The following is a 27,226-nucleotide window of genomic DNA, read 5'->3' as shown; positions in this document are numbered from 1 at the left end:
TGGATCTTTGCCTCTTTAATTACTGATAGTTATCTATGGAACATGCAATTATGACGGCTGAGACAAAATTGGACATTATATTGCTACTGTTTCCCAGCCATTCACAGTGAGGTGACTTTAAGGTTGTCTACATATGCTTATTACATTTTATTTATACAGTATTTCTTTGACCTAGGACACCTATGGCTACATTATTCCATTTTCCGTTTATTTTAATTTACTATATTCCATGGCCACTGTGGAACCAGGTAGCAGCAATAAATTTATGGTTTAATGGGCTACAAGAAGAATGAGGTTTTTAAATACAAAGCTATTTCAAGAAATCACACAATAATTAAAACTTTAGGGGCTTCCCTGGTGCCACAGTGGTTGAGAGTCTGCCTGCCAATGCAGGGGACATGGGTTCGTGCCCCGGTCCGGGAAGATCCCACATGCCACGGAGTGGCTGGGCCCATGAGCCATGGCCGCTGAGCCTGCGCGTCCGGAGCCTGTGCTCCGCAACGCGAGAGGCCACAGCAGTGAGAGGCCCGTGTACCGCAAAAAAACAAACAAACAAAAAAACCAACTTTAAATTACCTAAATATACTTAATATATATTTATCAATGTAGTAGAATATCAGATAGCCATTGAAATCAGTATTTTGACTATGTAAAAACAATACATATGCTTAAAAAATAATTAGTGAAGAAATTTCCCAGAAATATAAAGAAACATGATTACAACTAATATGTATAGAAGAAGACTGGAGAGGAATCAAAGGAATTAAGGGACTATGTGTGAGTTTAAAGCAATATACACACTACGGGCTCAATATTTTAAGTATCTATAAGCATAAAATAATTAGAAAAGTAGAATCAAAATCATAAAAAATAGTTATCTTTTGGACGTTAGGTAATAGGTGATTTTGATTTTTGACTTTGGCTTTTTCTATATTTTACAAGTGTTCTGTTTCCTGTTACTGATACAATGTAAAATTAATAACATTAGAACTTTTATATTAAAATTAATTATGCTAACTTAATTTAATGGTAAGAAAGGCATTTAAAAATAAGGATATATATATTTTTAACATCTTTATTGGAGTATAATAGCTTTACAATGGTGTGTTAGTTTCTGCTTTATAACAAAGTGAATCAGTTATACATATACATATGTCCCCATATCTCTTCCCTCTTGCATCTCCCTCCCTCCCACCTTCCCTATCCCAACCCTCTAGGTGGTCACAAAGCACGGAGCTGATCTCCCTGTGCTATGCAGCTGCTTCCCACTAGCTATCTATTTTACGTTTGGTAGTGTATATATGTCCATGCCACTCTCTCACTTTGTCCCAGCTTACCCTTCCCCCTCCCCGTATCCTCAAGTCCATTCTCTAGTAGGTCTGCATCTTTATTCCCGTCTTGCCCCTAGGTTCTTCAAATAAGGATATTGTTCAAACAATTTCAACTGCTGTAAGTTTAAGCCTTTAGATATGAAGGAAATTGAACTCTGCCTCCACACTCCACCCTTAGGCTGGATTGGACACGATGCCATCCTGTCTACCAGCTTTGTTAAAGATGTGATTTCTTTTGATTGATGAACAGATTCCTTTTCAACATTTTCTTTAAGGAACTACATACTGCACTGCTTTTCTAAATTCACTTTTGAGGTTCTGCAAAGAGATTCACATATCTACTCCCATGCCTTCTCTCAGTGGCAGTGGACGAGAAGGGGTGACTGGAGGTGGCACAAGAAGGTCTCAGTGAGTAGAGTAACCCTACTTCTGACCCAGCTGCTGAGCCCTACATTATGATAAATTACTTTACTTGCCTGGAGGAGAGAGATTGTATTTTCACAAAAAATGGTAAGGGCACTAGAGCTAAGAGATACATGTTTAAACTGGAAGAAGACCTTGAGAATTAAAAAAAAATCTACAGCTGGGCATTATGTAGTTCCGGTTGAAATTTAACAGCAGAAAAATTGGAAAGCCTGAGGTAAAAACATCTAATTGGGAAAATATTGATGCATTCATACTAAATTTTCCTTATGCTTGGAGAGTGCCTGCAAAGCAAATGTCCAGGAGTGGAACTCTTGTTTTCTTGCTATCCCAGAGAGAAATGATGCTGAAACTTCTGAACCTAAATATACTATTGTCAGTTTTGTTATAGTTATTAATTGTATACTGGAAAAGAACCAATCATAACATAGTTGGAGAGTGTTTCCCAGGCAACAATTTGAGGGGCAACTTTTAATCTGTAATGACCCCTACATCTTTAGCTATAAATAGAAGAGTCTGGAATAGAAGCCCATTCTCAGTCCACAGGCCAGTATTAACTGTGAGATGGTCCTCTGATTTCTTATACTCTTATTTCCTCCATCAATCAACTCTTGCCTCCCCTTTAAGACTTAGCTCAAAATTGCCCTCCCTTTAAAACCTATCTCCATATCCTTCGCACATGGAGAGAAAAGGCCATTCCTTTCTCTCTCTTTCATGCGTCTTTGTTTAGTACTCTACTATCCACTTTATAACATCATACTGTATTAATGTGTCTACATTTCTAGAAAGATACCAATAAACTGGGATCTCAAAGATAAAGCCTCCACATTATTCATATTTATACCTTTAGTGCCTACCACAAGGCTTTCACACCAGAGATGCTCAATGCTGTTGCACAAGTTCTTGCAAAAATGTTTTTAGAATATAGACATAAGGTGTACACAGCTTTTAGATAGCTGTCTTTATAACGTTTGATAATGCTGGCAACATGCAGGTTGTTATTCAGAGGACAGAATTATTGTTTAACACCAGCTTCCAGTTTGTGTTTTCTGAGCTCGTCTCAATAAAAAACAAATGAAAACTGGAGATACTGTACACACTTCCTCCTCCCACCCATCACAACAGGGTTATGAGAATTGGATCAGACAGGATACCTTGCAATTTTTCTCCTCTTGTAGCTGTTCCACAGCTGGTAACACATTTTCAGCCTTGTTAAAAATTCCTCCAACTGATAAAACGTCTTGGACCTTTTCCTCAAGTACCAATCATCATTACTACCCTCTTTGCCAACAACTATGCTCCCTTTCCTCCTTTTCTTCCAAATACAGAAGAGATGTGCTTCAACTGTTCCCATGTCCAAGAGCAGTGCCTGTGATTTTGCATGTACTTATTTGTCTAACATAGTCTCTTTGAAGTCAGAGGTAGGTTTCTTTTAGAGTACAGACACTTGCACGTAAGAGGTATTCAGGCTTTGCTAATGGGCCTTCACAAACATTTCACATTTTGGATCAACATGTCTGCCAATATGTAAGCTATTTTAAGAATGCTATTTCTGTAAACAGAAGCTTTCTACCAATTCATGACATGTGTTAAATAAAAGTATGCTAGATAGACTAAAATGTCCACACACTAATATTACATATAGAAGAGCTTTGTATTTATATTTTTTCAGCATTAAGTTCACTAGACTTTAATGGCCATTAACATAAGAAATACTTATCGAGACACTGATTGATGATGAGAACACCCTCCTGCATCAAATCTGCAGCAGATGGACCAGAAGGAAAAAGGGTTTACAAAGTAGAAATTTCTTACTCAGTTTTTGTCTATCACAACTGTCTATTCTTTCCTCTTGAGGCAAGGGACATACTGTGCTATGGAAAATAGTAAGATTTCAGTTTAATTGTGGTGAATTTCATAGGACAAAAGAGAATATAATGTGGCCTGTATTGCAAGAATTTTGTAAATATTGGTGTTAAATTTATAGAAGAGAGAATAAATGTAATTTTATGATATTTGCAGAGAGAATGAAACCCAAATGAACAGTTCATTTTCGGTTTCGGTGAATATATTGCCAAGATTGAAATGACTTTTTGTTGAATATCAAGAGCACAGAATAAACAGAAGAATCGTTGCTGAATTGGAAACGTAAGAAATCATTCTTGGAGAGGAAGAAAAAAACATTTCAACCATTCTCCCTTTATGAGTCCAATTTCATATGGCCTTTGGGAGGGTTTTGCTGGGTAACTTGAATTTATTCAATCTTTTGATGGACTTGAATTTTCTCCTGAGGTGTTTTAAATATACTTTTCATCCTTAAGTAGCCATGCAAGGAAGAAGTTTTACTGGTGGGAAAAGTAAGGCATAAATATTTCAAGTAGCCACTTTCTTAGCTTAGACTAGTGCTCTTTTCAATCAAACACTCTGGCTTTTTATTATTTAACTGCAGAAATGTATTTGACAAGTGGTAGCCCTTAGTAACTACTATAAGGAATTAAAGTCTTTCCTTTTATATGTTCGATAAATGGATAGTGTTTAAGGGGATGTTTCCTGTTCCTAAATGCACTGTGTGAAAGTGGACAGCTATAACTAAATATAAAAATAATAGCATTTTTTACCCCTCAAAGGTTTAAGCTTCAGTGAGCCAAATCATATCATAAACACCAGTGAAATAAACAGTTTAGAGATTAAAGGCAAATCACTAACAGAGTAGATCTGCAAGCCAAGCACATAACGGGAAAAAGTCTGGTTTGCCATACGGACCTGCATTTCATATCTGATCAAGTAGTTAACCAAATTATACACAGATATTTTGAGCTTTGCTTTAGCGGTATGTGGGCCTCTCACTATTGTGGCCTCTCCCGTTGCGGAGCACAGGCTCCGGATGCGCAGGCTCAGCGGCCATGGCTCACGGGCCTAGCCGCTCTGCAGCATGTGTGATCTTCCCGGACCGGGGCACGAACCTGTGTCCCCTGCATCGGCAGGTGGACTCTCAACTACTGCGCCACCAGGGAAGCGCTGAGCTTTGCTTTTAAATAGTACTTTATCACCTGATTACTGTGTTGCTTTTCTTCTTATCAAAAACAGAGTGATTTGAATAACTCAAGCTCAGCATGGTAGCCAGGCTTCCGGTGGTTTGGGTAGACACTGTCACAGGAGATGCAGAGGCTGCGGGGCATGAATGGAATCACTCAGTGAGAACCACGTGGCTTAAGGGTAGAGAGAAAAGATAGCATAGAGCTTGGGTTGGCTATAGAATAACATGATAGACGAAGATGCAGGAAAAGAGATGGGCATATAAGGATTGTTCACAGGTATTATGAAAAGTATGGTTAAGGTGAGTGCTAAAAAGCAGTCGTAACTCCCTGATTCTCTTACTACATAGACCAGTACCATGGGTCATTTTCAAAAAAGCTTTACAGAAGTCACTAAGCAACTTCCTCTGCTCCTGGGAGTATATGTATACTATATAAAATTGACACTCCTATTAAAAATATATTTTTAGGGGAGAAGTCCATTGATCCCATCATTTAACAAGAGGAAATTTTCAGATAAAATAATAGTTTGTGAGCTCTCTAAGACAAGAAATAGGACCTAACCTTTTGTCCTTGGATAAGGATGAATAAAAAATGATATTAGGTTTGAAAAAGTATCACATGCAGAGTAATTCCATAATATGGGACAAACAGGAGACTAGAAAGATGGCTTAAAATGCAAATTTAACATTTTTCCTATTCTTATAGATCTCAATTTAGTTATATTCCCTTAAATTCTAATGTGTCAAAACTAAATGGTGACAATAGAACCTGATTTTGCTCATTAGTACAACTATTAGTTCTATTATACATCCCTTTTCTTTACTTGTAAATAACTGGGACTCCTTCCAGAGAACAGTCTGCTAATAAATTATGTTTTGTTCATTTTTTTAAAAAAATGTCAGCTTCCCAACATTTATCCTGGTCTAATGCATTTAAATGTTGTTCAGATAGAAAGCCTAAAGTAAGATACTTAATGAAAAGCATGTTCAGCTGCAACCATATCCTGTTCCTCCTAGCCTTTACCTATGAGGAGTTTGATACCATTTAGAACAAGTGATCTTAAAGGTACACCTCTATCAATAGAGATCAACAGTTAAACTGACTATTTTTATTGATGTTTCTGTCACCTTCACAGGCCATGCACTGCTTTGTTTGGGGATTTTTTTTCTGGTACCAGAGTGATTTATTGAAGAAAGTGGCAAAGAACCAAAATTTTGTATTTGTTGAAAAATAATGCAGTTGGAAAGAAGAAACAAAAACTCCCATTTTCCAATTCTCATATCCCATGAATTGATTAATAGGCATAATATTTTGCTTTTTTTTTTCCCTTTGCATATGTCCTCTCTCTCTCTCTCTCTCTTTCTCCCCCAAAGCTCCTGACACATCATTTTACTGCAAGTTGGTGCTGTACTTTACATCTGTTAGACAAGTTTCTAGATTAGAGGCGGCAGCCTGGGAGTGTGTAAATGTGCCTAGTTACTATTACTTTGAATGTATAGATATGTTCTCTGTCACTGGGCATTATAACGCTATCATCAGTCACTTCAGAGTATTCTTTTCAGCAATCTATGCCTTACTAGAAGATTACTATAACGATGATCATGCCAAGATGAATACCATTATAGGTCATCACACGTATAGCTCCCTTTGGAGATGGAAAGATTTATTGGGGGGTTAAAGAACATTAGATAACTGGGTGTTTGCAAAATTAATTTTCACAATAGATTAACAGGTAAAATAGACACTTTCACAAACATGCTGTTACTTTTTTTTTATTTTGGTGCTTATTTATTTGTTGACTTATAATTGGCACATAACATTGTGAAAGTTTAAAGTGTACAACGTGTTGGTTTGATATATTTATATATTGTAATATGATTACCACTGTCATGCTGTTACTTTTTAAGTAAACAAGGGAGAGCTGACGATTCGGCTGATTGGGGTGAATTTATGTATATTCATGTAAATATTCTTGTTTGTACATGTGTGCATGTATATTTAAGCCATGATGAAAATAAACCTCAAGTTGGTCATCTGTACTGTTCTGTGCTTTCAGATAACTCTTCATTAGCAATTAGAAATTTAAATACTTTTCAGGTCCGGGCTGGCAATATATTCGTATGAGCAGGTATAAGACAGTAGCAACTGTGACAATGGCAGTGAATGAGTAGTGTATACCCAAGCGTGTTAAAATTCAAGCTCTTAAAACTCACCATGCTGGCTAAATAAAATAACTGAGGGTTGTCATATATGCTACTCTATAATAATTTTTCCCCTTTAACTTTTAAACTTTCCTGTGGTTCCTATTTTCTTTTTACATTGTTAGTAGCTTTAAAAAAAAATCTGTATTAATGACTTATACTTGTATAGTATTTATTCTTAAAACACCTTACTGATATACAAAACTATTCCAGCTGAAGAAAGGGAAAAACAGAACAATTTTAATAAGAATATTAACTCTTTCTGACTATATGGACTCCATTTAGTGAACTGGAAATTAACTGAATAAGAAGTCAGCTTCCATTTTCTTTACACCTCTAAACATATCAAACTTGAATAAATGTGGGCTCAGATAGTAAGAGTATTAAATGCAAGGCCCTAAAGGCAGAGGTTTCTAGGAATGCGCTTATAATAGAGTTTCACCTGGGATTCAATTAAATATTTAGTGAGAGTGGCTGAAAGAAAGGTTCTGTGCTGAAAGCTGTGGGGAAGACAGAGATGAATACGACACAGTTTTTGTCCTCTAGAATGTCATGATCGATGGCAGCTAACACATTTCACTTAGAGTGTGAGGTGTATGTGGTGAGGACGAGCCCCCACCTCTTTCTCCTCCAGCCCCTACAAAACTGTTTATATTTGCACAATCCTATCATCCTTTCCCCGTTTTGTAGGATGAAGCATCTTTTTTCCTGTTCAAGGCCAATACCTCTGCATGTGCCCTTGATCCCATCTTCTCCCTCTCTCTTCTCAAGAATTGTACTATAAATCAGTGGTCAACAAGTTTTTTCTGTAATAAACCAGATAATACATATTTTAGGCTTTTGCAAGACATATGGTCTCTGTTGCAACTATTCAACCCTGTTGTTGCAATGCAAAAGCAGCTGTAGATGGTATGTAAACAAATTGATTTGTCTGCGTTCCAATAAAATTTTATGTATGGGCGCTGAAATTTGAATTTCATGAAATCGTTATGGGTCATGAAACGCTCTTTTTATTTTTTCAATCGTTAAAAAACGTTAAACCGTTATTTGAGGGTCATACAAAAAGAAGTAGTAGGCCACATTTGGCTCTCAGCCATAGTTTGCTAACCTTTGCTAAGAATAATTGCCATTTTTCCATACCTTCAGCCATTCCTTTTCTACCTTCTTCCCTTTAGCCTATAATCACACTAAGGAGAATATAAAAAATATTTAACGATGACCCTGACTCCTGACTCTAGATTCTGAATAGATCGGAATAGATTCCACCATGGAATCAGAATAGGTAAATCTGCCTATCGGATCTAGTAGGAGTCATAAGCAACTAGTGAATAATTGCAATGTGTATAGGATAAATACCAACCCAGAACACACCTTCTCATTTCATTTGAAAAATGAAACAAAGCACTTTTTGCACTGCCATCTTGATATTACTCCACTTCTCTCTTTATATCCAATAATTTGGAAAATTATTGTAATTTGTCATCTCTCATCTATTCTTCCATAAGGCATCTGCTTCCATCATTCCTTCAGAACTGACCTTTCCAGAAGAAACTATCCCTTTAAAATTTTTCAGCCCTTTTTAAGTGTTCTGTTTCTGTCACTTGCATCAAACTCCCCTAGGCATCTTCCACTTTTCCGACTTTTGATTCTTGGTTGCCATGGCAGGTTCCTCTTCATCCAGCCCTCTTTCCTGCAGCCATTCCCACCTGGTGTTCCCCAGCATTCTCCACCCACTGCTCCCTGTTCCCCGTTCTTGCCTTGGCAGTCTGATCCATTCTCAGGGTTTGATTTTCACTTTTATGCAGATGACCTCTATGTCTGCATCTCCAGCCTTGATCTCTCTTTAGACTTCAGACTAATTTTGTTACTTGGATTTCCCTGAGGCATCTCAAAGTCACTGTGTCAGACAATGAACCTGAAGTCATCCCCACCAGACCTGCTTCTCTCGCATGTTCCATATCTTAGTCCAGCAACACCATCCCTGTTGCAGAAGCCAAGAAACTTGGAATCACTCTCAGTGCTTTCCTGCCCTTACTCCTAATTCCACCTAATTAAGCCCTGACTCCTCCGCCAAATATTTCTTAGTTCTGCCCATTTAGCTGCATCCCTACTACTGCTGTCTTTGCCCAGGCATTTTCACTGAGCTGGACCACTGTGCTGGTCTAGTCCCTGGTCTCCCTCTTTACACCTGGCACTGGGTGGGCAATCGCAAACAGAAGTGTAATCAAGGAACACCCCCCCCCCCACCCCTCTAAACTCCTGCATGACTCACTATCAGGATACTTAGCATGGTCCCAAGAGTCTCCACCATATGGACTCTTCTTCCTGCCTCAGTCTTACCTTCTATCAAATGCTATATGTTTTTTTTTTCCATCCCACTAATAGGGCACTGAACATAAAATGCAACTATACACCTCCATGTATTTGCAATGCTATTTCTATCACCTAAAATACCTCCTCTTTTCTTCTCTGGCTATTCCTACTCATCTGTTAAGATTCAGCTTCTGGGCATGGGGTGGGAGGGCGAAGCTGGGGCGAAGTGAGAGTAGCATGGATACATATACACTACCGAATGTAAACTAGTTGGCTGGTGGGAAGCAGCAGCATAGCACAGGGAGATGAGCTCGGTGCTTTGTGATGACCTAGAGGGGTGGGATGGGGAGGGTGGAAGGGAGGCTCAAGAGGGAGGGGATATGGGGACATGTGCATGAGTATGGCTGATTCGCTTTGTTGTGCAACAAAAACTAACATGGTATCGTGAAGCAATTATAATCCAATAAAGATCTATTAAAAAATTAAAAATAAATGAATTTAATTAGAATGAAAAAAAAAGATTCAGCCTCTGAATTCATAAAACTGCTCTAAGAGCCTTTCCTCATTGTTTCCATTTTATTTTCCAATTTGTATTGAAAGTACAACTTCTCTCCTGTAACTATCCCAGCTTCACCATTAATAAGTAAGCAAGGGATGATGAGTCACTGCCACTCCAGGTCCTACTCCAGCATCTGGTAAACAGGTCTAGGTGAAGAGTACTTGGCAAGGCATGGGACTCAGAGTGCCTGGGTTCCAGACTCAGCAGCACAGCTTACTTGCTCTATGGTTTTGGTCTTATACTTTCTAAGCGTCCTATTTAAAATGGGAAACCATTCATGAAAAAATACTTTGGGGACATCGACTATGTTTCAGGCACTTTTCTAGGCACAGAAAAAATTCTCACCTTCGAGGAACTTCATTCTAGTGGACATAGGAGAAGAAGGGGAGAAAGAAAATAAATAGGTAACAAGAAAATAACTAAATAAAATATACACTGTATCATGTGGTAAGTGCACAAGGGATAGGGAGTGAAGTCCTAGGATGGAGAAGGAGGTGGGCAAATTTTAGAGAGTGATTAGAAAAAGCCTCACTGAGAAGTGATTTTTGAGCAAAGACCTGAAGGAGGTGAAGAAGTGAGCCATGAGAGCATCTGCAGTGAAGAGAATTCCAGAAAAAAAGAAATGGCAAACACAAAGGATATGGCCCGTTCCAGAAATAACAAGGAGGTGAGAATGTTGGAAAAGAGTGAGCAAGGGAGGGAGAGAGGAGGAGACGAGGGCAGAGACATGTGTGAGGTGATTGAGGCATAAGAAGAGCACCAGATAGTCCTGTCATTTGTAGCCCCTTGTAAGGACTTTGAGTGAAACAGAAAGTCACTGGAGGGTCTTGAGCAGAAAAGTGAACAATACGAATAAGGTTAAGATGACTCTGAAAAAAAAAAAAAAAAGAGGGCTTCCCTAGTGGCGCAGTGGTTGAGAGTCCGCCTGCCGATGCAGGGGACGCGGGTTTGTGCCCCAGTCCGGGAGGATCCCGCGTGCCGCGGAGCTGCTGGGCCCGTGAGCCATGGCCGCTGAGCCTGCGCGTCCGGAGCCTGTGCTCCGCAACGGGAGAGGCCACAACAGTGAGAGGCCCGCGTACCGCAAAAAATAAAAAAAAAGATGACTCTGGCTGCTGTGTTGAAAATACACTGTGTGAGAGTAAGGGTAGAAAGAGGGGCCAGTTAGGAAGCTGTTAACAATAAACCAGATGAAAAATGATGGGGACCTGAATCAGGTGAAGGTGATAAGACATGGTTTATTCTGAATATATTTTGGAGTAGAGTCAGAAAAGACTTGCTTGATTTGGGATTAGGGAAAACAGAGGAGACAACCTGGACTCCAAGGATTCTCACCTGTGCAATTATAAGGAGGGCGTTAGTGTTTTATGCCTGGAAAGCCTGCAAAAGTTTTCCAAGGGATAAATAAGAATAAGAGTTTAGGTTAGGTCAAATTAACTTTGAGATGTCTATTATATATTTAAGTGGAGAAGTCAGATAGGTAGTTTTACCTATCTATCTATATGTATGAGTTGAAATTTATGGAAGGACTTTAAGCTAAAGATAAACATTTTCCAGTGAACAAATAATATGCAAAGCCTCTAGATTGCAGATAAAGGAGAGAGGCAGTCTGAGGACTGAGTCCTGTGCACCCCAATGTTTAGTGACTGGGGAAATGAGGAATAACTGACAAAGGAAACTGAGAAGAGCCAGCAAACATGGCAAGAGGAAAACGAGGAGTGTAGTTTCTTGGCAGCAAAGTAAAGTTTAAAAAATAAATAAAATAAAATAGGGCGGCGCACAGGAGGGAGTAATCAACTCTCTCCAAAGCTAGTGATGGGTCAGGTAAGCAGAAGGCTGAGAATTACAATCATATTTAGAAACTCAAAGGGCACTGTGACCTTGATGAGCAGCTTTGATGAAGTGGTAGGGGCAATGCCAGACCACAGAGTGTAAATAGCTCTCTCAAGGAGTTTTGCTAAGTGAGTGGATAGAAATGAGGCATAGATGAAAGGTGACGTGGGAGAAAAGAGACTTCACTTTTAAAGAAAAAAAGCATACTTACAAGCTGATAGAAGTGATATAGTAGAGGGAGATATTGATGATATAGGAGAGAAGAGTAAATACCAGAGCAATATCTTTGGATAGGCAACAAAGAATGAGATCTTGTGTACAAGTTGAGTGTCTGGCCTCGATAGCAACACAAACAGTTCACCCATAGTGACAAATAGAAGGCTGAGATATGGAGGAGCGCCTACGACATTTCTCTTCTGCTTCTATTTTCTCAGTGAAATAGTGAACAAGATCATAAGCTGACCACAGAGATGGGGGGAGGAGGTGTTGGAGTTTTGTTATAAGAAGAAAAAGAATGTCTTCTGGATGGGAAGGGACTTAGTGGACCTGGAAAATAAGATAGGATTAGTGACTGCCACCTAGACTCAGTTGAAATTAGTGGTTATGAATTTAAATAGAAATAAATCAGTATAGTTGTACATTTTTCTTCAGTCATGTTCAGCTGGAAACCGGTCTGAAATAGGCAATGTAAGGTTGAACCTGAGGTGGGGTCATGCCAGGAATGTATTATAAAGCAGGAGAGATGGGCAAAGGGAGTTGAGGGTAAATTTCAGGAAGTGATTATAATGATGGGCCATGGAATCTAGTTTATTTTGGGAAGAAAGGAAGACATGAGTGGAAAGGTGGTGGGATCCATGCATGGTAGGTCCCAATGGGGTTGAAGGATTATAAGAATCATATTACTAGGGGGAGGAAGCAAGTAAGATAGGAGGTAGTTAGAGAATGGAGATCACAGAAGGGTTACAATTATTGGTTATGAACAGTTGTATGGTATGTACACAGGAGGAAAGTAAAAGATAAAGCTATTGGAGAAGGTAGTCAGAAACCTACCACTGAAAGGCTTATTTACATGGATATAGATATAACCAAGAATTAGGTTATGAAGGTATGATGTTAGGGAGAGTAACAGTAAGACAAAAGCTAAAATTTTCAGGGAAGGAGGGGGTGATATGGGGGTTGTAGATGGCTGTGTACAGAGATAATGATAATTTGTACCTTTCAGGTTACTGAGGATTAAAGAAGATATGAGTGTACTAGTCCATGGTGAACTCAATAAATATTAACTTCCATTATCCTACCAAGTCCATAGCTGACAACTATGTTGCAAACACCAAAGCATATCTCACCTTAACACTGGTTGATGCAGGATGAGTATTACACTAGAACAGATGCTTGGTTTTCTGTCCAGATTACTGTTGGAGACGGCTGCAGGAGTCTGAAGGGAATGGGCTTAAGGGCACCAGAAGTAGAATTCCTGTGATGAGACGATTTTGGTATATTATACACTTATATTAATCAGAAATTCCATAAAATCATGATTTACCTATTTGAAGAAAAACTGGTAGCTTTTTTCTCTTTTAATTAAATTTCCATTTGAGCCACTCTGCCCAACATGCTTATAAACGAAAAATGTAGGGCAGGAGAATCGGTCAGAGACTGTGTCAGAACACTGGCCTTCCCAGCAATGTGAGTTCTCAGTATTCTGGAGGATGGTCCTCATAAAGTCTTCACAAATCAAGGACGTAGGCTCTCTTGTTGTTTATCATTATGTCATGAGAATAGGCTAGATTCTTCATTGAAAATAAATGTGAATGCTTTTCCACACTTTTTCTATTTATTGAATTTCTGTATTTCTTTGGCAGCTCTTAAAAAGCCCTCTGAAGATTTCTTTCCATGTATCTGTCTCATTTGAGAACAGGTTGACATTACGGCTTTAACTTGGAGTTCTGAGCTGTTCTTTTTGGAATAATCTACATATTTTTGTTTTGTTACCAGATCCAGAGTGGTGACCCAATATTTTATGATATACCCATAAAGTTTGCAGATCAGTGAACATTATTTTTACTTTGTTATGAAGAGCTACTGTTTAGATTTCTCTGGGAATACAATTTTGTCCTGCTCCCAGCTTTTCTATTTTAGCAATGAACAACCAGAATTAGAAAGAAATCGTTATTATCAAGATCTGCAGGGGCTTTTGAAACTGACTTCTGCCATTGCTGGATACACATGAGAGTTTTTAATGTGTAATTTCTCTATCTCCACTTGTGATTTAGCACTCAGGGATAACAGAGAAAGAGAAAGCTGAGTGGTAGCGAGACAAACAGCAGGAGTTCCCACCATTCACTTGGGTATTGGGGGAGACTAAAAGATTTGGGGGGAAATAGATAAAGCATTATGGAAATAAGGTGTGATGGATCCTTCATTTTCTCTTAGTGGGAACTTTTTAAATGTCTGTTTCAACATCCTTTTACAGAGTTCACACTTGGGTAGGGAGAACACATAACAGTGTGCCTTTCCTAGGGTTCTGAGTGGAGATGAAATGATTAGGGGTATTAGCCTGATCTAGCGAGTGTGAAACAGAAGCTTCAACACTCTGTGGGGGAATGACCTTGGAATTACATTTAAAGCTCAGGCAGATTTGCAATCAAAGAATGAGAACACAGGAAGGGACTGTGAAAGCTGTCTAGCTCTGGAAGCAGATGATAGAAAAAGGTAGGAGAAGGTGGATCTGAAAGAGCAACTTCAGGGGTAAAAAAAAAAAAAAAAAGAGTCTTCTTTAGGAGGTGAGGTGGAGAAAGTGAGATTATGTGATAAAACTAAAAATGCAGAGAAACTATGTTTGAGGAAAAGCTGACCACTGTCATTTTATCAAATAGCTGTTCTTGTCAGAGGCCTGAATCCAGTGCAGAGCGACTGATGAGAAAACATTATTCACCTATGGAGTGATGGTGCTTCCTAAGACATAGTTGGTGAACGTGTGCTGGAGATGGAGAGAGAAAGTAGGACAGCGAGGAATGCGGAAGATTCAGAATAGTTGGGCCAAACTTCTCCAGTGAAAATGTATCTACGTTAGCCTAAATATAGAAACTTAAAGAATTTGTGCCCTGACAGTGTTCTAGAAAGCAAAGATGGATGAATCTTCATTTCTACTCAGCAAGTGAAGCCTTTTTTGGCTTGCTCTGTTGTCAACAGGAAAAATGTAAACACATTTTAGTTCGCATTTATGTGAAACATAAAGCAAGTTAGAAAAGCTAGAATATATTTGTCCCAGGAAGACAATGACTTTTAGCTAATTCTAAACCATTGGTACTTAATTGAGCTGTTAATACCATTCCCACTCTATTCAAAATAAATTGTCCACTCTGTTCCCCTTGATTTTTCTTTTTCCCACAGGATCACATCATAATTCATCCATAGGCTCACTGATGTATTGAATTGCCCTCTAAAATAAGGCCTTACTTACAATAATATTCTACAATATCAAAGGCACATTTTGCCTTCTTTCATATTGATATTTTTACATTGAAAAAGTGACAACCATTTCTGGTACTTCCCCGATTTAATAGGGCTCTGAGATGAAGACTTCATAAAAATGCAGTGTCTATTAGCTCAGATTATAAATAGAATCATCTTCACAATATGAAACACCAGCTCAAAATTATTCCTTCAGGCAATCTCAGTATAACTAAGAGCAGATTAAGTAGACAGAGTCAAAGAATTCAAGAATTCAAAAGAAGTTTCCCTTAAGTAAGCCATAAAACTCTTCACTACTATATATACACAGTGTGTGTGTGTATGTGTATATATATATATATGTGTATGTATATATATATATATATATATATATATATATATATATATCCTCAGTAAAATATATATAACCTCAGTAAAACAATTACCAAAACAAGTTGAAAGGATAAGGAAAGTTAGTAGTGGGAAAATATTTTTAAAAGCTAATTCCCTTTTTATTTAGACTGGAATAGAAATTCCTAAAGGAGTAGTTTTGAAAAATGCCATGAATATGGGTTGTATTAATTTTTGACATAATTCTGTCTAAACCTTCTATTTAAAGACTATCCTGTCCACAGTAGATTCTTCATAGGAATATTGAGATACCATGATTAAATATGCTACTCTAATGTCACGTAAAAAAAAAAATGACTCTACTAGTAGGATTTATGTGCTTGCTCGTGTTTACGCTTCTCAATTTTTAGGACGTAATGATTTCCAAACAATTTAGATGCCCTGTGCTTGAAAATAATAAATGTGATGACCTAGTGAAGCTCTTATGTTTTATGTCACAACACTTAAAGTCTTGTTTGCCATCTTTGTGGTAAGTCAAAGACTTTTGGTTATAAATAAATGATGTGAAAATAACATTTCCTGTGTAAATCTAGTTATAAGATAAATATAGCTATACGGAATAGTTTGGATAATTCAAATTCAAATGTATTTATTGGGCACTTTGCCATGTGTCAGGCAGTAATGTCACTTAATCCTCAGAGTACCTTGAAGGGTATGCGTTACTAATCCCAGTTTGCATCTGAGGAGGAGTGAAGTAGTTCTTAATGTCAGACTATTAATAAATGGCAGAAATGGGACTCCAATCACGTCTTCATACCCCATGACTATGCTTTACCCATGATACTTCAGGAAAAGCAAAATTCTGTGATTAATTAATACCAGTGCATATTTTGAGGGAATTTTCACTTCATTATTGCTTAAGTAGGCCTTCTCCATGGGTCTGAACACCAAAATAATAAGGTAATTGTTGAGGACATAATTTAGCAAACCAAAAAGTTAGCTTGTGCAGGAGCAGGGTTGAGCAGAAAGTTTTGAGTTCCACATTACACTTTTCTAGGTATTTGTGTGCTTCACCATGAGTGTGAATTATTTTCACAATAAAAACAAAATACATTACAATTTAAAATACTTCAAATTGTTTAAAAACAATGTGTATTATCATCTTTTATCACTTTGGTAAAATGGTATGCTAAAAAATAAAGTGTATAGATCCACCCAAACGTTGATAGTGGGTACCTCTGGGTTGTTATTGTAACAGGTTTTAACATTTTTCTTAATTGTCTTCTTAATAGTTTTTTAAAAATGGTTTTCTGCACACCTGGATCTTGTTTTTCTTATCATTATCATGACTTACTTTTAGAGTCAAGAAAAAAATCCACAAAAAGAAATATACTTTCCATTTTGAAAATAATGATCTGCACATGTACTCTTATTTCCTGGGTAAAACTTGGGTACTCTCTGGAATATTTCAGTCAAACCTAAAAGGAGAAATCATTGAGAAACTGGGCATATTTTGAATTCTATGCAGATACTTAATAGAAAAAAGAAATACCAACTGCCAATATACAGATGAAAAGATGCTCAACCTCTTTAATAATCAGGGAAATGCAAATTAAAATCCAGAGGCACCAATAAAGCACACACACACACCTCAAATTGGCAGATTTCAAGACTGATGATATTCAGTGTTGGCAAAGGGCTATGATAGCAAGCTTTGGCCTACTTCGTTGCAGAGCAGCTTTTTTTCCCCCGTAATTTGGCACTATCTGTCAAAATTTTTGAATGCCCAATGCTTTTGACCAGTAATTCTATGTCTAGGAACATATTCTCTGGAAATACATAGGTGCTTATTGTAGCACTATTTGTAACAGTGAAAAATTGAAAAGAATTTCAAATGTCCTTCCATAGGGAAATAGTTAAATGAGTATTGACACATTCATAACATGGGATGCTCTGCAGATGTAAAAATGAGTGTGGCTCCTACGTATGTTCCAAAGCAGAGAACACCAAGATAATGTTTTTACTGTACACAGAAAAAGTCTTGAAAAAAGACATAGTCAGCTTTGACCATGCTTACCATTAGGAGAAGGGAGATAAAGAAGAAACTTTCAGTTTTACTTAATATATTTAATATTATTTGAAAAGATTTTCACAATGTTTACTAATATACTTCAAATTTTTAAAAAATCAGAATAGGGCTAATGTAATCCCAGATGCCTATCCAATGAATTGAATTCTGTACTTTAAGTCAGTTAGAATTCCAACTTTGACAAAAGGACAAATAATTCACTTTCTGCTTTGTAATGTTTTCCAGGGTCTCAAACTATAAATGGGTTTCCGTATTGTAAGCTCCTTCTCTTCTCCCACCTTCCCCTGGGAGGAAAGACAGGTATGTATCAGAAAAAGCAATCCGGCTGCACCTTGTTGTTTGAGGAAAATCCTCTGAACTCGTTGAAATGTGCTTCTACCTTTCTTAAAAGGCTACTAATTAAAAATACATTTTAAGCCAAGATAATACTGCTAGGAAACAATTCTGAATTTATGTGGTGAAGAAACTGCTTAGAATGAATCTGATACAAAGAAAATGTTGCATTAGGTTTTTGGGTAATATTTTTATGCAGGGTACCAGCATTGCAAAACACAGACTTGTGAAGTAGGGAAGAGCAGGAAGTCAGACAGACCTTGGTTGAGTCCATGTCTTTCACTTCACCTTGTGATTTCTGTCAAGATACTTAACATCTCTAAGCTTTGGTTTCCTCATCTATAAAATGGGGTTAGTTGTAATATCTTACTACGTAAATGGAAAAGCCTACCATATTATTGGCATCCAATACATATTATTTTTATTTTGGTTTTGCCATCTAAAAATTGGCATTGCCATCTGCCTCTGCAAGGATTAAGTCACTAGCTGCTGCAACCTCTGACCGTCAACACACCCTGGAAGGAATTCAGGGTGGAGATCAGGAATGAGGCACTCTGTGCTCTGGGAAAAACTGGCAGAACAGGCCTTCAGATATTTAGATATTTTCAGGAGAAGATTTTATGAGCCCAAATTCTTGTATCTCCTCATATCTAGAAAAGCACTAAAATCATGAATGGAGACAGCTGCTCCTCGTGACAAGCCTCTGCTGACATGTGTGCTGGACTAAAATCATGTACAACACTGACCTTCGCCTTACTTCTCTGGAGCAGTTCCTCAGAGCTAGCTGAGAGGCTGTCTCCTGGGCTATAGTCCTCATTTTGCCCCAAATAAAACTTAACTCACAACTCTCATTGTGCATTTTTTTTTTCAGTCAACAGTTCAGAATTACACAGTATTTAGCAAGTTGCCCAAGGTAGTTTATTTTTTAAATATTGCTTTTCACTTGAAATCACCAATTATAGATTCCTGGTTCCATTCATTTAAGATTAATAACGTTCATTTTTTAATTTAAAAAGTAATAAGGGTATACATTTTAAACTTATACAGTGCTATATGTCAATTATATCTCAATAAAACTGCAAGAAAAAAGTATAAGGGTAAATTATGCTAAATGTAAGAAATACAGAAAATAAAACATCTCCTTCACCTAATCAGTCAATTAGAAAATATTTATTAAGCACCTCTTTAATGTGCCAGAACCCATCCTAGGCGCTAGGCACACAGAATAAATAAGATAGATATGGTCACTATCCTCATGGCCCCTGGTTAAGAATTAATAACCTAGAAATAAGTGACAGTAAGCCCACATACCTATCCACATGCCACCCACTTCTACTCTGAATCTTGGACTCTTTGAACTATTTATAATGAGACTGTCATGCAGTGTCAAAACAGTATATTAAAATTTTCCCAATATGCTCACCTCCCTTATGTATTAGACCCTACCCCGTCTCGTTTACTCAAGGACACTGAGACAGCAATTCTCTCCTTCTGCCACGTCATTAATTGTGTCATTAATTGTTCACTTTCCACTGGATCCTTCTCATATAAATATGCTGTTGTCTCTCCCAGTTAAGAAAATGACAACCTTCTCCCAACACCACTTCCCATCCAGTTACTGCCCCCCTTCTTTGCTCCCCTTTGTAGCAAAACTCCTTGAAATAACTATCTACACATACACTAAATCTTCTCCACCCATACTCTCTTAAATCCACTTAAGTCAGGCTTTAATTCCACTGACCCACTAAAGCAGCTCTCATCAAGACCAGCGGTGATCTCCGTATCATTAAAGGCAATGGCCAATTCTCAATCTGCCTTTTCTTGGCCTATCAGAAGCAGCTGACACAACCAATCACTTCCTTCTCTTGATGCACGTTCTTGTGACCCATGATGTCACATCCTTTGTCTCTTCTCCTACTTCACTGTTTTAGTCCTTCTCAGTCTCCTTTTCTGGTAGTCCTCTTCTCCCCAACCTCTTGATTAAATTGGAGAGGGTCAGGTCTCAATTTTTGGATCTTTTCTCTATTTACATTTACTGCCTTTGTGATCTCATGCTCTCTCGTGGTTTTACATATCATCTCCCTGCTGAAGCTATATATTTTGTCCAGGCTGTTCTCCTAACTCCATGCTGCAATACCTACCTGCATCCTATCTCTGCTTGAATGTATAATGGATATTTTAAACTTTTTATCCTCACCTGAACTTCTGATTTCCCCTACTCAGTCCTGTTATACGTGGCCTTCTCCATCTCCACTGATCATACTTTGATCCCAGTTGCTCTGTTTGTCTTCTCTCTTTTTCTAGCACTTCACAACCTGTCAGTAAGTCCCATTGCAACTACCTACAAAACATCCAAAATTAGACCACTTCTTACACCTCCACTGCTATCACCCGGTCCAAACTTCATTAGAGGTCTCCCTTCTGCCTTTTTTCTCTTTTACAGTTTTTAATACAGCAGCCTGGCAGATCCTTTTAAATGTCTAAGTCAGATCATGTCACCTTCTTCCCAAAACCTTTCAAGGGCTCTTCCATTTACTCAGAGTAATAAAGTTTTTCACTAGTGAAAAGGGTCTGTATAAACAAGACCCCTTTACTTCTTTGACTTTATCACCTACAACTCTTTTCTTAGTCATTCTTCTTAATCATTCATGCCATCCCTGGCCTCACTGCTGTCTTTGAAGTGGCGTCACTCCCACCTAAGGGCCCCCATTCTGGTTGTCCCCTCTGCCTGGATCACTATTGCCCCTGGTAACCCCTGACTACCTCCTCCACTTCTTCCAATTCTTTCCTTCTCTCAGTAAACTGTCCACCTTATTTAATACTACAATCTGCCCACCCTCCTACTCTGCACTTCAGATCTTACTTCCCCAGTTCTATTTTTCTTTTTTCCTTATCACTTTCTAACCTACTATATGATATTCTGGATAGTTTACATATACAGAATCTATATTATATATAGATTATCATATATATGATATATATATTATATACATTACATGATATATACACAGAACATAATATTACATTAATTGCTAATTGTCTATCTTCTGTTGCTAGGAAGTAAATTCTTGTAAGGAAGGTATCTTCATCTCGTTTGTTGATGTGTTCAAGGCCCTAGAATAGTGTCTTGCACATAAAATAGGAACTTAATCAATATTTATTGAATGAATGATTTAAAACCACTGATTTTATTGCAACTTCAAAATAAGTTAAATCCTACTATTTTAATCAACTTCTACCTTCATTAGAACATCAACAAATCCTGAATGAGAAGGAAATAATTGAGCTTGATGACTGAGAAGTCTTCTCCTCTATCCGTGGTAAATCAGCTTTTTTTTTAACAGATAGAAAATAACATATTTGACCTTTTAAAGCTGTAACTAAATGATAATGGAGATGTGGTAATAGTCACATACCAGTTGCAAATTCTGATTAAAATATAATTGAAATGTTCACAATATTTTACTTAAATCATTTCAAATAACTTCTATTTCTATCTTTCCTAACTAAATGTACTTTTAAGTTGCATGCCCTTTGCTACAAATATTTTCTTCTATTAAAAAAAAAAAGCAAATCAGTTAGATAAAAATTCCAGTAGTAAAAAGAATAAGGGCAGCTAGAGACAAGGGCAGCTCTAGCTCTGCAGTCCAGGGAGATGCTGGGCATAGTTAAGGAAGATGGATGAAACAACCTGGTCTAGTAAAGGTAGAAAATCCTAAAGCCTCAAATTAAATGTGAGTCGATTGATGTTTCAGCCAATTCAGGAAGCCAGATAACTGTCACCCTCAGCGTGTTCAGGAGAGGGACACAACCACATAACATATCTCAACTACTTGTAAGAGCTAACTAATTGTTTGATCTGTTTCAGAGGAGTTCGAGAATCTACTGCTGCTTACAAAAGCACAGATCCTCGGTAAATTCAGAAAAACGTCATTCAGATTTACTCCTGGATACTCCATAAAGACTTGTCACCAGAAATCTTGAAGATTATGAATATTCCTGAATAATCATGTTTATTCATGTTTACTAAGAGAGAATACTGTGATCAGTTGGAATTAGAATATGCAAGATAAATGTCCACTGATTGGCATTTCTTATCAAAAGTCCTAAAATTCATTTCTAAGAATTTATGCAGAGAGAACAATCATAAATGTATTTAAGCACTTAACTCTAAGGATCACTATGAATAGTGGAAAAATATAAGCAATCTCACTGTTTGGAAATAGAGGATTTACTATGTAATCTGATATACCTATGGTGTAATACTATTCAGTCATTAAAATTATGAGGTCATTGGATAACTGCTGATATGAGAAGAGATTCATAATATATTGACAACTGAAAAAAGGAGTTAATGACACATAATGAATTGCTTGAGTATTTTTGTTTAAGTATTACATATTTATATACATATATACTTACATGCATATACCTTTACTGTATTTCACTATATATATTTCACAATATAAATCTCACATATATTATATATATACACATATAATATATATATATATTTTTTCACTAATGCTGACAAGATCAACACCAAATGGTAATAGGGAGTTTTAAGAGATTCATGAATCCTAGGAAAGTATATGCAAAAAGTTGTGTGTATCGGCTTTTTATTTTTTCCCAGAAAGCTTCATCTAATTTTCAAAGGTCTGGTAGTCAACGCTTTTACTTTCTCCATGTCACTCACTTGCACAGAACAGTCCCATCAGTGATATTCTGCATTCAGCAAACTAATTTTCCAGGGGAGGAACTAGAGTGTCAGGAGTGTTGGGATGAAGTTATCAGAAGTTCTGGAAAGGAATAGGCAATTTAAAAAATATCTTTGAAAATTCTAATCATTGCTCCAAGGCTGTGATAGCTATGTTGGGAAACTATCAGCAAGGACACTGGAGTGGTGAACAGATTTCCACTGAGAGCCTGCATTCTAGAAGATATGTGAAAAGTCATCGGTAGAGAATAAGGCAAAAGGGTTTTTCCTTTATGAACGTCTATAGTCTCCAATATGTGAATTACACAAGTAAAAGAACATGACAACCTTTTCTCACGGTCTAAAAAAATCCATTTGGTAGAGAGGATGTAATTACGTAGCAGGTAATCAGGTAGAAACAGGCCAGAAGCTCTAGACAGGGACTGAGCCGAAATTTGAACTCTGAACATTAACTGATCCTTCAGATGAATATTCAAGTAAAAGTTGTTGATTGTTTGATGGAATATAAAATACTGACTCCAAATTCAAGCAGTCAGAGCAATACAAGATGTTATAATGCAACATTTTCTTTGGAAAGGCATGCTTTTCAGAGAAAACCTTGCCATATAGAAATATTTGATTTTTTAAAATATATGCAAAATGTTCCTGTGATGTTATTTCTAGATGCATAAATTATACAAATTATACAGAAACTATGTTAAAGATAAATACAGAATGACTACAAACTACCAACCACAGAAATGGATTATCCTTTCCAGGCAGGCCAGGCAGCTAAATTCTCCCTCTAATTTACCAGAATCCAGAGTTCAGGCTTTAGAGATTTAGACTACGTATGTAATTCAGAATGCAGCCAGAATCCTGTAGGGACAAGCCAGCAGGGATTCCTGTGGAAAACAAAGAACTGGTGCAATAAAACTGGAAAGATCAATGAGGTGTCTTGTGGAATAGGAGGGGAAAGTCTACATGTGTCTCCAGGGCTTAGTGAGCAGAGAATGATGAAGAGAAGCTGACTTCACAGTTAAGCATTGGAAGGAGCTAAAGAAGAGAATGCCTTGCCCAGCAGTAGAGCAAAGGACAAGTTCATAGGTATTAATTATGTTTCCCATAGAATAAACATAATTTTAAATTCAAACATAGAGGCTTTCTTGGTACTGGGTAAAAGAATGCCAAATAGAGGATGAGATAAATTTTATAAGCTTCTTTCTCAGAAAGAATATCAACTTATCCAACACTGTTTACACTAGTAGAAATGTTAAACACTGGGCTACCAACTAAAATTAAAACACTAGCAGTACACTGAATCTAACAATAAAGACAGGGAGTAATTTGCCAAGGCAAGCCACTGAAGCAAATAATATAAACAAGTTCAACAGCCTATTCAATGCATTTTAGAGCAGAAAAAGAGAGAGACCTGGTTGCCTGCCAGCACCTTGCCTCAGTGAGACGATGCACTCTGCTCTCCAGGAATAGTAATAGGCTAGAGGTTTGGGCCAGAGAGTATTGTAATTTCATGTTGTTTCATTGGGGATGGACTACAGGTCAATTACTTCTAGCATTTCATCTTTTAGGTTTATTGGCATATTACCAGCAACTCTGGAGATCTCTCAAGTTCAAGAATTAGGCGTCATCTGTGGATTTATTCTGATTCCCAGTACCTCTAGTTTTAAGTCAAGAAATTTCCTTACAGTTTGCTCTGGCACAGCCACTAACAGACACCCTTAACCAAGAATCAGTCTCACATGAAAACAAAAGAAGCCCAAGCATGTATTAAATTAATTTTTAAAATTTATGCCATTTTTATATCAACAATCACTCCTGTTACTGCTGATTTCTTCCTTATTATTAACCATACCTCTAGAAGGTAACCACTTGATTACAAATATAAATCCACATTCATTCAAGCAAGAAGGTTATATAAAGAAAGCTGTGGAAAAGAAATTTAAAAATCATCATCAAAATGCATTTATTATATATCTTGTTATCCATTAGCCGTACAAGTCACACTATAAATTAGATTAAGAAACAAAGCTTTTGTCTTCTTGGAGTTCTCAAAGACAGCTTTGAGATCAAAGGATCTATGTAAAAATGTTAAAAATACACATTCATTTGGGAAAAATAACCAAATATTGGACAAATCAGTGAGGCTTTTATATCATGTCAGGTGAAACGTCACACAGGAGTGAGGGGAAAAGTGGGTTTGTACATGACAAGGAAGAAGATCAAGTTGATTAACCATAAAAATTCAGTGTCCTAGTTGGGCAGGGTGAAGGAAAAAGCAAATTATTGTCTATTCCTGTTTCTCTATTAAGGGAGGCATGGAAGACCTAACACAAAAGCACAGAGTAAAAACAATGCATATTGATCTATCAGTTTTAATGAAAAAACTTAGAGAAAATGCTGTAAGTAATCAAAACATCCCACTGTATTATAATAAACATAAAGATAGCATGGAGTTGCATACAAAGAGTTGCATGAATTTTAAAGATAAAGGACAAAACTCAAAGAAAATTTAAGCCTATCTTGGTTGCTTAAATATCACTTCACCTTCCCAACCTGCTACCCCACGATAGTTCATATTTCCTAAAATCCATCATTAAGAATATTTCTTCACCAAATGTGGGGAAAATTCTAAATATATTTGGGTGATTTTGAAGTAACAAGTGATAGAAATTTATACATAACGGTTTTTGCTATTTGAAAATTGGTTAAGGCAGGTACCTAGCAATGGCAACAGACGCTAGATCTTTCATAAATGAGGTGTGTGTCCCTAAAATAGCATTCACAAATGTATTGTCACATTCCAGAAAATATGTCAAGATTCAGTGAAAGAGAAGCCATTTCATTATTCTTTAATGAAGGGGAGGGGGACACTTCAACTGAAGCAAGAGACTATTTCTATTCCTGGAGAGGTTATGAAAAAAATGGGAGAAATGTCAAGGCAAAATACTAAGGAGGATGTCATTGAAAATGTCAATGATCCATTTCAAAAACAATTCCATGAAATAGCTCTTTAAGACCATATGAAAATAGTGGAAGACTAGACATGCTCCTGTCTTCCCCAAGAGTTATGGAGGAAGAGATGGAATGGAAGTGGGGGCAGTGGGTAAGTGGTGTAGAACACAGAATTAGTTAACTCCTTTATGGAGATAGGAGAAAGAAGAGGCAGCTAATACAACCTTCAAAGAAGCAAGAATACCAGGGGAAGGGATGAAGGTAACGCTGGAAATTAGAATCCCAGGGCTTTAAAATGGCCTGTCCCACTTTTCTCCTACTGTTTTGGGGGAAATAGCACAGTTAGAGGCAAGATAGTATACAATGATAATAATAATAATAAAATAAATTAAACAGTGCACCATGGGAATCTCAAATAGGAAGAGCTTAATTAACTAGGTTTCTCTCAGGGGTATTTGTACTTATAGACATTCCTATAGTGTAGAATGAAAGATTTTGCCCCTTTAAGGAATTGTAGTCACTACTGAACTGCTAAGGGATCCGGTTGAAGCAGAGCTGGTTCTTGCTAATGATGCTAAAGATAAAGGCTGGGTTTGTCTTCCCCTTTATCCACAAACAATCTAGTTTTGTTTTTCTTACCCCTCCTCAGGAGCCAAAGGGAAAAAAACGCCATAGTTTCCTCAAAGCAGAAGCTATTTCTTCTTCACTTAGGATTCTCAGTGCCTGTGCACGTGGTAGATAATAAATGTTTCCTGAACTGAACAAATCAAAAAGAAAAAGGGAAGGCAAACAGCAGTTCTAGGTCATAAATTTAATTAAGGTGAGGGAAGGAAACCCTAAGATCAATGAGAAGAGAAGAAAATAGAAAGGGGAGGATGGAAAAAAGGAAAAGCAAGCAAAAGAAGTGAGGAAACATTAAGAGGATACAGAAAGAAAAGGAAGTGCTGAGTGAGTAATATAATATTTCGTTGAGTTACCATAAGTGAAATGTGAAAAAAAATTATGAGCTCTTTGAGAGGAGATGTTACATTCTGAACAATTGCTAATAATTCATAACAAATGAGTTTTAAGTTAGTGATAAATTTTTTCTCACATGTACACTTATAATACTGATAAAAGATATTCATTGATGACAAAAACTCTTTCAGCTACTCCTCATGTAACATTTTTGTGAAAGAGCAGATAAATATCATTCATTATATGTCTAGGATCCAGGGATATTGTCATTTGGAAAATTTAAGGTGAGGTTTCTGATGTAAAGGGCCTTTGGGTCCCCTGTTGTTCAGTCTCTGAATATCTTTACCATGTGGTCAACAAATCCCAAAAGCTCAGTATTCACGAGGTCACGGCTGGTAAACCCACTGGCACTCAGTAAGTAGCTTCTTTCCCCCTTGTTTTGTCCCTTTGCCATAAACACGAAAAAGCAGCATGGCACTGAATGTGTCAGTAACAGTCGAGTTTGTTATCCACCATCCTTGTCTCCTGACACTTGAAGACATTGATTTATCTTCTGTCCTGGGGCAACAAAGACAATAAAGTGATGTGAAGAGTAGAAATCTGGACTGCTGTGGATAGTTCTTTTGGGGAACCCATTGAGATAGAGAGAGGAAAGGGAAGGCAGAGCTTCCTGCTTGAT

The 27,226-nt window shown here is 37.3% G+C and overlaps 1 protein-coding gene across 5 annotated transcripts in view; it reads right to left on the bottom strand.

Annotated features, from left to right (window-relative positions):
- The window catches only part of CSRNP3 (cysteine and serine rich nuclear protein 3), a 189,224-nt gene that overhangs the window by 97,332 nt on the left and 64,666 nt on the right, over nt 1-27,226 (bottom strand). Inside the window, exon 4 of one of the 5 annotated variants that reach the window (XM_079925138.1) lies at nt 13,042-13,169. The exons of 3 other annotated variants lie outside the window; for them this stretch is intronic. The gene's annotated coding sequence lies outside the window, so the exon portion shown is untranslated. Of the gene's footprint in view, nt 1-13,041; nt 13,480-27,226 lie in introns of those variants that run through there. One more of the 5 variants, XM_079925142.1, reaches the window with a different exon arrangement.

This window comes from Stenella coeruleoalba (genome assembly GCF_951394435.1).
Source record: "Stenella coeruleoalba genome assembly, chromosome: 6".
Taxonomy (NCBI): Eukaryota; Metazoa; Chordata; class Mammalia; order Artiodactyla; family Delphinidae; genus Stenella; species Stenella coeruleoalba.
The sequence above is the reverse complement of the archived record's forward strand: the minus strand, read 5'-3'. Positions and strand labels throughout refer to the sequence as shown.